At 46.5% G+C, this 12,497-nt stretch overlaps 1 protein-coding gene and 1 pseudogene across 2 annotated transcripts in view; both read left to right on the top strand.

Moving 5' to 3' along the window:
• The window catches only part of LOC141410420 (ATP-dependent RNA helicase DDX3Y), a 1,065,346-nt gene that overhangs the window by 851,190 nt on the left and 201,659 nt on the right, over nt 1-12,497 (top strand). The window lies entirely within an intron of this gene.
• LOC141419519 (SWI/SNF-related matrix-associated actin-dependent regulator of chromatin subfamily A-like protein 1) overlaps nt 1,013-12,497 on the top strand; it is a 37,768-nt pseudogene continuing 26,283 nt past the window's right edge.

The raw sequence follows: 12,497 nt of genomic DNA, 5'->3' as shown, positions 1-12,497 counted from the left end.
GCTACTCTTTTGCTGGAGCCACACCTCCAGTCCATTTTGTTCTGGTTATTTTGGAGATGTGGTCTCTCGCACTGCTGGCCTTCAGTCACAATCCTCCCAATCTGAGCCTCCCAGGTACCAGGATTACAGGTGTGAGTCACCAACACCTGACCCCCCATTTCCTCATTAAAAGGAAAATGAAAACCTGGCCTGGTGTGCACACCTGTAATCCCAGAACTCAGGAGGTAGAGGGAGGCAGGTGGGTCACAAATTCTGACATACTCCACAGTCTGTTTCATCTTCTCCTGGAAATGGAGTTCAGAATTATTTCCTAAACTTTGTCACGTCCCCTCTTGACACACCGCTTTCAAACAACTACCTTCCTCCAAAGTGACGTAAACAAGAAGTTCTTGTGCTTACTCTGTACGTCCCTAAGACATAGCAAAGACACCAAGGGGGGACAGAGAGGAAATGGAAACATCAATTTATGCTGAGGAAAAATATCTTAAAATGGAAGCAAACAAAAAAGATGATGCCAGTTTGTCAAGCAGAGCTCCTGGAAGTCGCAAGGCAGAGCGAGGCCTCCTGAATTCCCAAAGGATAACCCAGAACCAAACTTGAAAGTAAATCAGATTACCCCAAAGCCCTTGGAGATTTTCACAAGTTGACAAAAACAAAACCAAAAAATCTGAAATGTGCAATGTTCTGGCATTTTTAACTGGACTCTGCAAAGAAAGCGGATTCAAACGTATTGATTAGGTGACAAAGCAGTAGAAATGAAGGTGACTTGGGTTCCATTGGCCAGTAATATTAAGGGGTTTCTGATTCCTGACTGTCCTCTCATTTACGTCCATGGTTTACTGGTGAACACAGCAGACTGCATGAGGACAAGAGTACACTTCTTCCCTTCCCAGGTAGAGAGTGACTGTGTCCCCATTGTTGGTCAAAAGCAAGCAGTTCTGATTTCTCTAACTCTTGAGCCCCACATTAACCATAAAAGATGTCTGTCCTGCAGGCAGGGTGTGGAAGCAGCATGGCGTCCCACCTCCAGGAACTCCACCCTGGTGTATTTAACAGACCCTCTGGATCACAAGAGACTTCCACGGCCTCCTGCACCCCACAGGGAAATGGACTTGCGGGGTGAGGTCCGTAAGCATCCAGACCACCAGGCAGACACGCCAGCTCCCTGAGTTCTCTGCCAGCCTTGCAGAACTCAGGGCTCCGTATCAGCAGTCAGCCCGAGGCTTGCATGCTTGCTGCTGCTGGCTACGCAAATTTGGGGTGGGTTGGTAGGGAGCTTACAGAGCAAGTGGGGACCGGCCCTGCTCAGGGTGGTGAAATTTCCAAAAGTCAGCAGCAGCTCCCAAAATGCAAAGAACAGAAAGCTCCAGAGTGGAAGCAGCCCCAAAGCAGACAAGTAACACTCCTGCAAGAGACTCCTGCCACTTTACCTCATCTGAGCAGAGCTGGGGTCAGGCCCAGTGCCTCAGCTAGTGGGTGGACGCTGGTCCCGAACCACACACAGTCTGGTAGTGAGGGAAAAACACTTCCACCTGGCTGCTACACTGAGAACCTGAACATCGAGGGCATTGCAACTGAAAGACTGCAGGTGATTGAAACTTCCAACCAATGACTTGGCCTCAGATGTGGACATCCAATGCAGAAACACAGGAAATATGAAACGACAAGACAACGTGGCCCCTTCGAAAGTCAGTAATTCCACAGGAGCAAACACACACACAGTGAAATGGTGGGACACAGAGAATTAAAAAAATAAAATTTTTTAATCAATGAAATTAAAAAGGACACAAATAAATGTCTGAATAAAGTACAAGAAAGCCCAAATAAACAAGTGCATTAAATGAAAAAGACAATGCAGGAAATGAAAGAAGAATGAGTATATAAAAATTCTGAAAATAGTCAAAGTGAAATTTTTAAAATGGAAAGCTCAAAGTCAAATAAAAATCGCAGTTGAAAGCCTCTCCAGTAGACTGGATCAAATTGAAATCAGATTATGAGTGCTTGAACACAAGGTGCAGGTTAGATCTTGCAAATGAGGATAGGAAAGCATATAAAGAAGTATTAATTAACTAATACTTCTTAATATTAATGGCCTCATGAACGCCATTGAAAGATCAAACCTCTGAATCATGGGCCTGGAAGAAGTGGTGAAAGCCAAAGACGTATAAAATGCATTCAATAAAATAATTGCAGAAAACTTCTTGTATCATAAGAAAGTGACGGTCTCCAGAAGGACAAGAAAAGCACAGAGATTATGTCATATTGTAGTTAAAATTCTAGGCATCCAGCACATGGGGAGACTAAAGGTGCAAGAGAGAGAAACCGAGTCACCTAAAAGGCAAACCCATCAGAATAACAATAGATTTTCAACAGAAGGTTTGAAAACAAGGAGGCACGGAATGATGTACTTAAAGTCCTGAAAGAAAGTTGATGCCCACCTGGATTTCTCTGTCCAGCAGAGCTATCCTTCATAACTGAAGGACAAGTAAAAAACTTCTATGATAAACAGAAAGAAATACAATTCATGATCACTAAGCCAGCACTGCAGAAGACGCTTACAGGAATCCCACATACCGAAGAGGAAGATAAACGCAGCCAAAAATACATAGAAAAGCACCAATCTGCCGAGACAAGCAGATAAGCAAATGGGTTGTCAAGAAGAATAAAATACAACAGAACTAGTGAAATTGCACTATTGACTACATATCATTCAATAAGAGAGCTGGAAGTTAGTGGTGTCAGCAAAATACACAGACTGGTGAATTGGGTTAAAAAATAAGCCCCGACCGTGATTTGCTTACAGAAACACACCTCGCTGGCTTAGAATCAAATTCCAAGTAAATGGGGCCTGAAAGAAAGCAGAAGCAGATATACTGTCATCTGACAGAGCAGATTTCACACCAAAATTAGTCAGAAGGGCAAAAAGATCACTTCACGCTGATAAAGGGAACTATTGTGCAGGAGGAAGTAAGTCTAAAAAACATACATGGCACTGAACCTCAGAGCATCCCATTTCCTACAAAATATGAAAATACAGACTCCCAAACAGTAACAATGGGTGATTTTGTTCCTTCTGTCTTGCCAAAGAGATGTGGGTCAGACAAAATCAGCAAGGAAAGTTCGGAATTCAATGAGATGTGATATCAAAGGGACTTCACAGACATCTACAGAATATTCCACCCAAACAGCTTCTGAACATTCATTCTTCTCAGCCCATGGAACTTTCTCCAAAACAAAAATTAATAACAAGATGGGGGCGGAATATATAAAACCATGGAGACTGGTCAACTGACACTTGAATGATCGGTGGGTCATTGAAGAAATAAGGGAGGAAGTGAAAAAACTGCTAGAAGCAAATGAAAACGGAATCACGACTTATCAGAGCCTTGCACACACAGCAAGGCCAGGGCTAAGAGGGAAGTGATAGCTTCATTTAAAAAATCAGAGAGTCCTCAAATGAATGATGTAACAATGCACCCCAATTCTTCTGTGTCCCAGCCATGTAAAAGCCATCACTTTAGAGGTAAAAGCATCCCAGTGTCATTGCCACGAGTTCTCACCATCCAGCTAGAACCGAATCTATACCACTACCTTTTGCAAGCAAACTGAAAGGTAACCAGTTTTGCCAACTTGAGAAGTGAAATTTTCTGGCTGGGTTTTCCACAAGCACTGTGTTATAGGGCAAATCCATAGGGTGACACACACACGTAAATTACATCTGTGTTCATTTATAAGCACAATTGAGCCAATGGCAGAAAACGAATGTGCTGTAAAGGTTATAATAAAATATGATTCCATGGTAGGAACAGTTTTCTGCCTCAAGGAAATCAAAATGCAGCCACTGGCATGCACCATGTAGTGTGTGTACCCCATTTGCTGTCTTGGGACCTATGGGCACGTGTTAGAGTTGTACGAGGCCAGGGGCTCCATCGTCTCAGGTCTGCCTGTGGGTAGGAAGTGTTTCATGGATCCCTCTACCACCCCAGTTGTCCCTCTTCCACTTTCACGACCTTGCCTTTTGCTTTGTGTGGCTTTGTCCACCTCTCACAAATGAGAAAAAAGCACGTTACACTTGTTTTTGTGGGCCTGGCTTAGAAGGAAAATACGCCACCGAGGACGGGGCATTTATGAGGATCCTCTTGAAAGGCTGTTCTGGACCACGGCTGGCCTCTGTCCTCTGTCCCTGGGAGGGAGGTTTTGTGGGGTCGGGGAGCCCAGCCAGGGTCAGCCTCATCTGCTTTTTAACTCCTACCTCTCACCAGCTGCCTCACTTTGGATAAGTGGCCTCTATTCTTAATCTGTTCCCTCACCATTTTAAGATCAAAATGTCAATGCGTTTACATTCGCATGTCTGTAACATCACTGAGGCAGGACGGACAGATGAGAAGAGCAAGAAATTATATCATTTTAATAAATATTTAAAGGGCCAGGCTCTGACACTGGAACGAGGAAGTAAAAACTGAAAAGTCAGGTCCCCTCCCCTCTCCTTCTAGAAGCTAAGTGACAGGGACAGGGGGACCCAAAGGAGCTGCCTGCTTCTGCTTTGGTCTTTGAGATGTTAACAAGCTCCTAGGCCCTTGAATGGGTGGAAAATACCAAGCCTCACAGAGGGAAGTCCTACTGTCCCTGCGTTTTTGGTGGGTAGGGATGAGCCCTTGCTGTGTTACAGCCATGTCAGCCACCCAGACCCGTGACTCTGACCACCTTCATTCCCCCAGTTCCCCAGCATAAGGCCAAGGATGGGGCCCCCATTACGATCTCTACTCCCATTTCCTGCATGGGGGCAGAGCATCTCTCTCTCTTTCTCTCTTTTCCCCATTTCTCCCCACTGTTATCCTGTTGTACTAAATTTCCTTCCTAATGAATTTTACTACATCTTGCTTTTGTGTCTTGCTTGAATTCTTTTCCTGCCAGACACAAAAGCCAAGGTATTTATCAGTACTGCTCTTCTGGTAACAGCACCATATAAATGATATATTCGTAGATTTGGATTTTCCCTATTGTTTGGCACCACTAAAAACTTCTCTATGCATTAAAGTGTACTGAAACTTGGGCATCTTTCCAGAACGATTCCATTTTGACGTGGAAGAGACTAACGGCCTCAAGTACCAAATGATTTGATCAAATAGCGCTGTTTTGGGCATTGGTGCAATCAAAGATGTTCATTTGGATGATTTCCGTGACTCTGATTCCCAGCAGAAGAATTTACAGTTCTTTAAGGAGGAAAGAGTCGGGAAGAGGGAAAGCGTGGCGGGTTGTGAAAGGCGACAGTTTGGCCGTGGGTTAAATTGGGCTGGGGCTGTGGTGTTGGAGAGGACGTGGTCCATGGCTGCAGTGGGATGCCAGAATCCGAGGAATGGGAAGAAGCCACGCGTGTGGGGAAGGAGGAAGCGTCCAGATGGAGGAGAGCCCGGTGGCAATGGAGGCCTCTTCAGAGCCCGGCCAGCAGGAGCGAGCGGGTTGGATTTTGCACAGGAACTGCTTGTGTGATCTTAGAACCCATCAGAGAGCAAAAGGAACCGGGACACTTGTCCTCCTATTGCTGTCTGCACACAATTTTACATCTCTTCCCAGGAAGAACTAAAAGTGAGTCAACATGCAGGATCCAAGGGAAGTGCTTGGAGGCCCATGTCCTCCTCCTGCAGGGACACACTCCTTCCTAACCCGGGTTCCTCCCTCCCTGCTCTCCCCTGCTCACACCTGTGTGTCCTGCACCGAGAGATGGGAACTGCTGTCTAAAACCCGCTCTCACTTGTGCACGACAGCAGTGATGCGTCTGTTATCTGTAATTCGGGTGGCTCTGGATGGCAAGGGTAGCACTTCTGCCATGTGACATTGTCAGGATGCACACCAATGCTACACAGACGCTGGGCGGCATTCGTGATTAGAACAGCCAGGGCCCCTGACACATGGGCACCGTCTCCCTTGCCATCCAATGGGCTAAACCGAGTCAAGCCTGCTCACCGTGGTGATGCAATTCTGTGATTCTCGTGTGGTTGGCTGCTTCAAGCTTGTCCTTGCAGAAAGGAGCAGGACACCGGGAACATCAAAGGAAGGGACAACGGTGGTTAATGTTTTATTTAGTGTTATAACAGATCTGAGTGTGCTTTGATTAGAGGAACGAAGAAGTTTCTATTTGCATGAGCGCATTGCAGAATTTATTTATAGCCCATCACGGGTGGGTCCCATGGGTGTTGGGAATATTTAACAAATGGTAATTCCATCAGATGGGGATGGTGAATTATTGATTTGTATCTGCATTTACACCAATAAACCCATTTCTACCTCATTCCCACCCTCCCACCGTTAAATGCACACCCCGTGTGCACTCAATTATTGTATTCCAACATCAAATTCTTCTGCTCCTCCTCCCACTTGACGAGATCAGCGAGCCAGGGAGGACCCTGCATGGCCTCCTTGCCCTCCAGAAAGCAGGAAGGCTGCATTTGGAGACGAGGGCACCTTGTCAGGAGTTACCTTTGGCAGCCAGTCAGGATGGTGAACCATTTCCGACCCAGGTGAAAGTGATAATTCAAGAGATTCAGATGAGTCCTATGGGGCCAAGCTCACACCCTAGAAACCTGTCTTCCGCTCATTAGTTACTGCGTGGTGTCTCAGGTGGCTGACTTTGTTTTTCCACAATCTTGCTGGCCATCTTCTCATCTGAATCCCAAGTTTCTACCTGTTCCCTGTGTGCGTGGGAGATGCTCTGTGTCACAGAGTGCCATGAAATTGTGACGTCTGGTGCCAGACTCATTATCTGTCAGTTCCGTGAGTTTGGAATCCAGGTCTGGCTCTATGGGTTCTCTCAAGGACGCCTCACAGTGTTGGCCGTGGCCAGGCGAGCAGACTATGTCCACACCTGAGCTCATCCAAGTTCCTGGTAACTCCAACTGCAGGGCTGGGTCCTCCTACCAAAGTGGGGTTCCTTCCAAGGACTCCTCTTTTTGCTTCTAAGCCGGTTTTGGGGGACGCACAGTGCATTCCAGGAAGTACTGGGCAGAGGCTGTCCTGTGCGGCTGGTCTTTGGGCATTTGGGACAGCATCGCTTATTCCATCAAATCCCCAAAGAACAGGCTTCAGGAGGAGTGTTAGCAGTTCAAAACCAGAATCTTTTGTCAAGTAGTCACGAAGGGGCCTCCCGCCTTCTTTGTCACTTTGGGTGAGGTCAAGACACCAGGGAACACCTCAGGACTCAGTCTGAGCAAAAGTCACAAACACCTGTGTCTGGGGACCACCGGCAGCCGTCTTGGACTCAGTACCCCATCCGCATCTTCTTCCTGACCTGGGGATTGCCCAGGGGAGGGGGTGGCAGATAGGGCTTTGAACTCAGGGCCCTGTGCCATGGTCCCCCGTCCTTCTCTGCTTTAGTTATTTTATGGACAAGGTCTCTGGCAGATTACCCAAGGCTGGCCTCAGGGCACAGTCCTTCTATCTATGCTGCCTGTGTAGCTGGGATTACAGAGATGAACCACCACACCTGGCTAAGATCTATTAAAATAGTCACCAATACATTCTTGTCACCTAATTATAAAAGAATGATCATTGCTTTTTTTGTTGTCACTTGTCTCACTCAGCTTAGATTTCTCAAGAATTCCCATAAAGTGAATTTTAAGATAAGGATATATAAAATTATGAGCTCTCCAAAATGCATTCTAACACTCTTTGATGTGAAAGTCACCATCAGAACACCTATACTTGATGGTGTAGCAATGTGTGATTCAGTTCTGTGAGACTCAAATCGTATCCATCACAAACGGTCAGAACGGATTCGTTATTCAGGGGTCAATCTTCAATGTTACATTTGTCATCAACCAAAACTGTATGATGGGAGTTCTTTCAAAACATTTAATGCCTTGCAAAATTTACTATACTGATCATATCAATAAAACCAGACTTTTCTAGTTTACCAAAGCAAGTAGAAAACCAGAACTGAATGTACATAGAAATGTAGATATAAAAACACTCGTAAAGTGTGACAAGAAAATGAGAAATGACACACCAACTGACAACCCTTGAAGGAAATATTTGCTGTTCTTGATACGCAATTCTAGTGAAAAATTTCCTAGTTCTACCTTGCTTGTTACACAGTTCTGAGACAGTTCAAGCTAAAAGATCAGTGAAAAGGACAACTTTTCTAAGATCCTTGTTCTGGCATTATTTCATATCATATTTTTGGTGCATTTTATTAGAATGTCTATTTGCTGTTATAATTAATATAAATTGCATGTGTGTTGGAATCGTGTGAATTCCCCTCAGCTGCTTCCAAATTCCTGTGTGATTGATAGCAATGCAATTCCGTTGTGGCTGTGTATGGTTAGCTGGGGTCTAGCTAAATTGTCAAGTTTTTAAATTACTGCCTACAAAGGTGTATTTTTACTAAATCATATCATTAGATAATAATTAGACTGAATAAATACACTAAATCACATTTATGAGCTTGGGATCGTGGAAAGGTCTTGTTTTGATTTGTTTTTCAGCGCTGGGGTTTTAACTCCAAACCTCGCCCTTGCTAGGCAGGCGCTCTACCACTTGAGCCCCTCCACCAGCCCCTTTTTGGGTTTTTTTGAAGTAGGAACTATTTCCCAGGGGCTGCAGCTTCAAACCCCGAACCTCCCGATCTCTGCCTCCTGAATGACAGGCGTGAGGCACAGGAGCTGCCCAGGGATTCTTCTGTACATCCTTGGAGAGAGGGTGCCTGTTGCGGACCAGGCATGGACCCTGGACTGGGATACAATGGAGCTTGCAAAGCCTCTCCACAGTAAGAGCTTGCAAAGCCTCTCCTACCATATTTCCCCAGCACCAGGAGTCTTGACCTTTGTTCTCACATCTCCTTGAAGAAAACAACCTGCTGTGTCTGCATACCAGCTCCCTGATGCAAAATGAGATAAAGCTCCAGAACTGTTAGGAGACTCCCTGATGTCAGATTCATCAGTACCATAGGTAAGGTGTCCTGCGTGCCTTGATGGTTCCAGAACTGATGTGCTGTAATTAAGCTTCATTCCCCTTAGGAAAATGAGCCCACCAAACCTCACTCCTCTCACCTTGCATCAAGAGTTGTTGCAGCTTGATTTTTACCTGAGTCTGACCTGTAAAATAAACACTCTGGCCCAGGTAGGCGCTCACGTTTCCCATCAGGAACGTGCAGCCCTCCCGTCCCCAGCTTTCTGTTGTATGTCTGTATGTCTGTGTGTCTGTGTGTCTGTGGGTTCCATATTTCTCAGTCCCCACGCAGGTAGCAGGTGGGTGCCGTTGAGCTGCAAAGGACCTCCAAATAGTCAGGTTCAGTGGGATTGCCATGTCATTTTCGCACAACTTCTGGGTTGACGTATTTCTGACTGCATAACGACACAGCTCTTACATCTGCTAGCTTTCTGTTGCTGTGACAAAACACTTGAGAAAATAAATGTATTTTTTGGGGGGGGACAAATACATTTCTTTGGTCTGGGCATCAGACTGGCCAAAAGTCTTGCTGTGGGTGCTAGCAGCCCAGATGGAGGGACCCCACCCCCTGATCTCCAAGACTAGCTTTTCAAGTGACCTTGGACTGACGCCTCGAAAGCTGCAAAGCAAATGAAGCCTTTTCTCCTTTAAATTTATTTATTTTCTCCTCCCTTTTCCATGGCGTTGCTCACACCCACGCCCACCACACCACTGGCTGCCTTTACAGCCTACCTTGGGCCCCCAAAACGTCCCTTTCCTAACCCAAGTAGGTCTGGTCTTTCTCTGGAAGTCCACCAAGAGAAGAGGAGCTGACCATCCAAGAAAACTCAGGACCAATGCACCCGCTGGTCTGGGGACAGGATCCCTGCTGCTCCCTCCCTCAGTCCAGCAAACACCGGGCATCACCTCAGGGCACCTGCTCAGCCTGGCCTGCTCCCCAAGCCCACAATCACTTTCTATCACCTCCTCCAGCATTCAGTAGGAGAAACTGAGGCACTCTGGTTCCAGGGAGAATGACCTGAGTCACGATAGCCAAGAGGGCAGCAGGGAAGAGCCTCATGTCTGAACAGTGGCTTAGAAGACACACACTTAACGCCTGGTTGGAGACCTGAGGATGACGACGGGCTGAAGGAAGTGGACATGGCCGGATGGCACCTCAGCCTTTCCCTGTGAGCAGTGGGGACGGCACTGCTGTTAGGAGGAAGCTGTGTCCACTACAGGGTGTCCTCGGAAATCCTGCCCCATGCTGCTAACATCTCACCCCATATCCTCATGAGAGTGCCCTCTGTCCCTGTGTCTCACTCACTCTCATTGATACACACACAAACCCCAGGAACAAATGGCCCCAGAGTCCTCCTGGATCCCAGTCAGGGTCTCTTAGCTCTCTGCCCCATGTGTTTCCTTTGCTGAGAAAGTCACCGGCTGCCTCCTGTAAGCTATGATAAGACAGAGCCTCATGGCAGGAGTGTGTGGCAGAGAAAAACCAACCACCTCATGGTGGCCAATACCCCATTAAGCTATGAGTTGATCAATGGGTCAATCGACCCACTGGTGAGTCACAGCCCTCCAGATGTTGTCACCTCCCAAAGGCCCCACCACTGAGCACTGCTGCACTGGGGACCAAGCCTTCCACACATGAACCTTGTGGGGACATTTCAGATCCAAACCATGACATATAACGACACTGCATGTGAAATGGAACAACAGCATGGGGAACGGGGCATTTTCCTCCAACGTGTTGAGGGGGGACAAGTGTCATCACCACCTGTTTATGGTTTTCAGCAGAGGGAAACAGCCTCAAGGGGTAACAGAGAGCAAGCGCATCCTCCAAAATCTTTGACTTCTTCCTTATGTTAAAAAAGGTGCATAAGATAAAGCAAAATATTCCCCTTTTGATTCTACGTTTCCATCAGAGCAAAGTGGGGCATCATTAATGAAGACAGTTTCATTTTCTCAGGCATAAAGGATTTCTAATAAGACCCCACTACAAACCTCTAACTTTACTATGAAAAAACCATATTAAAAGGACCATTTGAAATATCTGCCGTTTGTCAGTTCCTCAATGACAGATGTACTGTAGTAGGGGATGCTAATAATTTTAGGGGTACAGGGTATACGGTGACTCTTTGTACCTTGTTTCCAGTCTTCCTCTGAGCCTCAACCCTCTCCAAAAACAAAGTCTTACGTAGCTGCAATTTTTTCTTCTTGCTTTAAATGATATGTGTTGCGTCTGTAATTTTTCTGTGAAAAGAAGTAGCCATTCTCTGTAATTTCAGCAGCGTTTTGTCTTGTGCAAGTGTTCCTGGGCACGCCGATCAGGATCAGCATTGTGGAAAACAGTGAAAGTTCTGAAGGAAAGTAAACGTGGACCTTCCCTGTGACCGAGCAACCTCTCTTCTGCTATACCCTTCAAGGAAGGGAAATCACCGCCTCGTGAAGATATTTGTGTTCCCATATTCACAATGGGCAAGACATGGGAACCAATGAGTTGTCTGTGGATGGGGAAATGCATAGACCAACAGTGCTGTATATGCACAATGGAAGGCAGTTTAGGGCCCAGAAGGAAATCCTGACATTTCTGACAATGGGATGACCCATTAGATGATTTAGAAGAGCGAGTATGGGGTGGAGGAACCTCCTTACCTCATGGTGGTCACGGGGCAAAGAGAGTAGCAGGGTGAGCAGAGGTCCCACTGTCACCTCAATGGCACACCCCCAATGACCTAACTTCCTCCCCAAAGGCCCCACCTCTGAAAAGCTTCAGCACCTCCCAGTAACTCCTTTCCGAGCACCTTTGCAAACACTGGCAGTGGGTTATTTGTAGAACCATGATGTGATCAATTACATTTGAAGCCTAAGAGCCTCAACCAGCCCTGGGGGATTAGGCCGAGGCATCTCGCGGTTGCTAAGCTTAGCTGTCACCACCAGCTGTAATCATTGTTCTTCATTGGCTACTTAAAAGTGTTCGTTCACCTGTGGGTTGATTTTACTTGAATTGATTCTGCCATAACACGACGTGCAGTAAGCAAGAGGCAAGACACGAGGGGAGTCGGTGTGCAATGAGTTCTTGGAGAAGCGTCCATGGACTGGGGTGTAGCTCGGTTGTTGAGTGCTTGCTTATCGCATGCAAGGCCAAGGGTTTGATTCTCAGAACCCCCTCCCCACCGTGCAAAGGGAACATCTTTGTTCCTGAGGAGATGGGGATGGGTTGGTGGAAGGGGGACAGAGACAGCAGCACAACCGATGGGAAAGGCCTGCAGGGTCCCAGCCCCATTCTAGTCCTCTGGAAATTCTGACATGCAATTCAGAGTCTCTTTATTGTGAATAAAAACCATGGGCTTTCTTTTGTGCACCTGTGGCTTTCCCTAGACAATGTTAACCCTACAGAAGAGTGTCCAAACTTTTCCTGGGTCTCTCTGCACTTTCAAATCTTCAGGCTATGCACAATTTACACGGGAGAGTTGTAAAAGTGGGGTGCCAAACTGAAAAACAAGTCAAACAAGTACACACAGATATGCACACACACACACACACACACCTGCACATGCGCCCTT

Source organism: Castor canadensis, chromosome X, assembly GCF_047511655.1.
Source record: "Castor canadensis chromosome X, mCasCan1.hap1v2, whole genome shotgun sequence".
NCBI classification, from domain to species: domain Eukaryota; kingdom Metazoa; phylum Chordata; class Mammalia; order Rodentia; family Castoridae; genus Castor; species Castor canadensis.
The sequence above is the reverse complement of the archived record's forward strand: the minus strand, read 5'-3'. Positions and strand labels throughout refer to the sequence as shown.